This window comes from Penaeus vannamei, chromosome 39, assembly GCF_042767895.1.
Source record: "Penaeus vannamei isolate JL-2024 chromosome 39, ASM4276789v1, whole genome shotgun sequence".
NCBI classification, from domain to species: domain Eukaryota; kingdom Metazoa; phylum Arthropoda; class Malacostraca; order Decapoda; family Penaeidae; genus Penaeus; species Penaeus vannamei.
Window position 1 is genome coordinate 5,891,940 of NC_091587.1, and position 5,000 is coordinate 5,896,939.

General features: G+C 64.8%; 1 protein-coding gene across 1 annotated transcript in view; it reads left to right on the top strand.

Moving 5' to 3' along the window:
* LOC113826935 (uncharacterized) overlaps positions 1–5,000 on the top strand; it is a 67,838-nt gene that overhangs the window by 38,912 nt on the left and 23,926 nt on the right. The gene's annotated exons all lie outside the window — the stretch shown is intronic.

A 5,000-nucleotide genomic window follows, 5' to 3' on the forward strand; every position in this document is an offset into this window, starting at 1 on the left:
TTGCGTCCTTGCATCACACACAGACACTCCGCATCCACACACCGTGCCCCTAATCCACATACATCTCCCCCCCCCCCCCCCAGGTATCAGCTTCCACATATCATGCCCCTAATCCACATACATCTCCCCCCCCCCTCCCCCCCAGGCATCAGCTTCCACATATCATGCCCCTAATCTCCTCTCCCCCCCCCTCCCCCCCCCTCCCCAGGCATCAGCTTCCACATACCATGCCCCTAATCTCCTCCTCCCCCCCCCCCCAGGCATCAGCTTCCACATATCATACCCCTAATCCCCCCCTCCCCCCTCCCCCCCTCCCCCCCCAGGCATCAGCTTCCACATACCATACCCCAAATCTCCTCCTCTCTCCCCCCCCCCTTCCCCCCAGGCATCAGCTATCACATATCATGCCCCTAACCCCCCCCTCCCCCCTCCCCAGGCATCAGCTTCCACATACCATGCCCCTAACCCCCTCCCCCCTCCCCCCCCAGGCATCAGCTTCCACATACCATACCCTTAACCCCCCCTCCCCCCCCCAGGCATCAGCTTCCACATACCATGCCCCTAATCCCCCCCCTCCCCCCCCAGGCATCAGCTTCCACATACCATGCCCCTAACCCCCCCCTCCCCCCCCAGGCATCAGCTTCCACATACCATGCCCCTAATCTCCTCCTCCCCCCCCCCCCCAGGCATCAGCTTCCACATACCATGCCCCTAATCTCCCCCCCTCCCCCTCCCCCTCCCCCCCCAGGCATCAGCTTCCACATACCATACCCCTAATCTCCCCCCCCCTCCCCCCTCCCCCCCAGGCATCAGCTTCCACATACCATGCCCCTAATCTCCCCCCCTCCCCCCTCCCCCCCAGGCATCAGCTTCCACATACCATGCCCCTAATCTCCCCCCTCCCCCTCCCCCCAGGCATCAGCTTCCACATACCATACCCCTAATCTCCCCCCCCCTCCCCCTCCCCCAGGCATCAGCTTCCACATACCATGCCCCTAATCTCCCCCCTCCCCCCTCCCCCCCAGGCATCAGCTTCCACATACCATACCCCTAATCTCCCCCCCCTCCCCCCTCCCCCCCAGGCATCACCTTCCACATACCATGCCCCTAATCTCCCCCCCCTCCCCCCCCTCCCCCCCAGGCATCAGCTTCCACATACCATACCCCTAATCTCCCCCCCCTCCCCCTCCCCCCCAGGCATCAGCTTCCACATACCATACCCCTAATCTCCCCCCCCCTCCCCCCTCCCCCCAGGCATCAGCTTCCACATACCATGCCCCTAATCTCCCCCCCTCCCCCCCCTCCCCCCCAGGCATCAGCTTCCACATACCATACCCCTAATCTCCCCCCCCCTCCCCCCTCCCCCCCAGGCATCACCTTCCACATACCATGCCCCTAATCTCCCCCCCTCCCTCCCCCCCCCTCCCCCCAGGCATCAGCTTCCACATACCATACCCCTAATCTCCCCCCCCTCCCCCCCCAGGCATCAGCTTCCACATACCATGCCGCTAATCTCCCCCCCCTCCCCCCCCAGGCATCAGCTTCCACATACCATACCCCTAATCTCCCCCCCTCCCCCCCAGGCATCAGCTTCCACATACCATACCCCTAATCTCCCCCCCCTCCCCCCCAGGCATCAGCTTCCACATACCATACCCCTAATCTCCCCCCCTCCCCCCCAGGCATCAGCTTCCACATACCATGCCCCTAATCTCCCCCCTCCCCCCCCTCCCCCCCAGGCATCAGCTTCCACATACCATACCCCTAATCTCCCCCCCTCCCCCCCAGGCATCAGCTTCCACATACCATACCCCTAATCTCCCCCCCCCTCCCCCCCAGGCATCAGCTTCCACATACCATACCCCTAATCTCCCCCCCTCCCCCCCAGGCATCAGCTTCCACATACCATGCCCCTAATCTCCCCCCCCCTCCCCCCCCAGGCATCAGCTTCCACATACCATACCCCTAATCTCCCCCCCTCCCCCCTCCCCCCCCAGGCATCAGCTTCCACATACCATACCCCTAATCTCCCCCCCCCCTCCCCCTCCCCCCAGGCATCAGCTTCCACATACCATACCCCTAATCTCCCCCCCCCCTCCCCCCCAGGCATCAGCTTCCACATACCATACCCCTAATCTCCCCCCTCCCTCCCCCCAGGCATCAGCTTCCACATACCATGCCCCTAATCTCCCCCCCCTCCCCCTCCCCCCAGGCATCAGCTTCCACATACCATACCCCTAATCTCCCCCCCCTCCCCCCCCAGGCATCAGCTTCCACATACCATACCCCTAATCTCCCCCCCCCCCCCCCTCCCCCCCAGGCATCAGCTTCCACATACCATACCCCTAATCTCCCCCACCCTCCCCCCCCCCCCCCCAGGCATCAGCTTCCACATACCATGCCCCTAATCTCCCCCCCTCCCCCTCCCCCCCCAGGCATCAGCTTCCACATACCATACCCCTAATCTCCCCCCCCTCCCCCCTCCCCCCCCAGGCATCAGCTTCCACATACCATGCCCCTAATCTCCCCCCCCTCCCCCCTCCCCCCCCAGGCATCAGCTTCCACATACCATACCCCTAATCTCCCCCCCCTCCCCCCTCCCCCCCCAGGCATCAGCTTCCACATACCATGCCCCTAATCTCCCCCCCCTCCCCCCTCCCCCCCCAGGCATCAGCTTCCACATACCATACCCCTAATCTCCCCTCCCCCCCCCCCCAGGCATCAGCTTCCACATACCATGCCCCTAATCTCCCCCCCTCCCCCCTCCCCCCCAGGCATCAGCTTCCACATACCATGCCCCTAATCTCCCCCCCTCCCCCCCCCCTCCCCCCCAGGCATCAGCTTCCACATACCATGCCCCTAATCTCCCCTCCCCCTCCCCCCAGGCATCAGCTTCCACATACCATACCCCTAATCCCCCCCTCCCCCCTCCCCCCAGGCATCAGCTTCCACATACCATGCCCCTAATCCCCCCCCCCCTCCCCCCCAGGCATCAGCTTCCACATACCATACCCCTAATCTCCCCCCCCCTCCCCCCCAGGCATCAGCTTCCACATACCATGCCCCTAATCCCCCCCCTCCCCCCCCAGGCATCAGCTTCCACATACCATGCCCCTAATATCCCCCCCCTCCCCCCAGGCATCAGCTTCCACATACCATGCCCCTAATCTCCCCCCCCTCCCCCCAGGCATCAGCTTCCACATACCATACCCCTAATCTCCCCCCCCCCCCCCCCCCAGGCATCAGCTTCCACATACCATGCCCCTAATCCCCCCTCCCCCCCCCCTCCCCCCCAGGCATCAGCTTCCACATACCATGCCCCTAATCCCCCTCCCCCTCCCCCCCCAGGCATCAGCTTCCACATACCATGCCCCTAATCCCCCCTCCCCCCCTCCCCCCAGGCATCAGCTTCCACACACCATGCCCCTAATCCCCCCTCCCCCCAGGCATCAGCTTCCACACACCATGCCCCTAATCCCCCCCCTCCCCCCCAGGCATCAGCTTCCACACACCATGCCCCTAATCCCCCCCTCCCCCCCCAGGCATCAGCTTCCACATACCATGCCCCTAATCCCCCCCCCTCCCCCCAGGCATCAGCTTCCACACACCATGCCCCTAATCTCCCCCCCTCCCCCCAGGCATCAGCTTCCACACACCATGCCCCTAATCCCCCCTCCCCCCAGGCATCAGCTTCCACATACCATGCCCCTAATCCCCCCTCCCCCCCCCCTCCCCAGGCATCAGCTTCCACATACCATGCCCCTAATCTCCCCCCCTCCCCCCAGGCATCAGCTTCCACACACCATGCCCCTAATCTCCCCCCCCCTCCCCCCCAGGCATCAGCTTCCACACACCATGCCCCTAACCCCCCCTCCCCCCCCCTCCCCCCCCAGGCATCAGCTTCCACATACCATGCCCCTAATCTCCCCCCCCCCCCCTCCCCCCCAGGCATCAGCTTCCACACACCATGCCCCTAATCTCCCCCCCTCCCCCCAGGCATCAGCTTCCACACACCATGCCCCTAATCTCCCCCCCCCCCCCCCCAGGCATCAGCTTCCACATACCATGCCCCTAATCCCCCCTCCCCCCCCCCCCAGGCATCAGCTTCCACACACCATGCCCCTAATCTCCCCCCTCCCCCCAGGCATCAGCTTCCACATACCATGCCCCTAATCTCCCCCCCCCCCCCCAGGCATCAGCTTCCACATATCATGCCCCTAATCCCCCCCTCCCCCCCCCAGGTATCAGCTTCCACATACCATGCCCCTAACCCCCCCTCCCCCCCCCCCAGGCATCAGCTTCCACATACCATGCCCCTAATCCCCCCCCCCCCCCCCAGGCATCAGCTTCCACATATCATGCCCCTAATCCCCCCCTCCCCCCCCCAGGTATCAGCTTCCACATACCATGCCCCTAACCCCCCCTCCCCCCCCCCAGGCATCAGCTTCCACATACCATGCCCCTAATCTCCCCCCCCCCTCCCCCCCAGGCATCAGCTTCCATACACCATGCCCCTAACCCCCCCTCCCCCCCCCCAGGCATCAGCTTCCACATACCATGCCCCTAATCCCCCTCCCCCCCCCCCAGGCATCAGCTTCCACATATCATGCCCCTAATCCCCCCCCCCCCCCCCAGGTATCAGCTTCCACATACCATGCCCCTAATCCCCCCCCCCCCCAGGTATCAGCTTCCACATACCATGCCCCTAATCCCCCCCTCCCCCCCCCAGGTATCAGCTTCCACATACCATGCCCCTAATCCCCCCTCCCCCCCCCAGGTATCAGCTTCCACATACCATGCCCCTAACCCCCCTCCCCCAGGCATCAGCTTCCACATACCATGCCCCTAATCTCCCCCCCCCCTCCCCCCCAGGCATCAGCTTCCATACACCATGCCCCTAACCCCCCCCTCCCCCCCCCCAGGCATCAGCTTCCACATACCATGCCCCTAATCCCCCCCCCCCCCCAGGCATCAGCTTCCACATATCATGCCCCTAATCC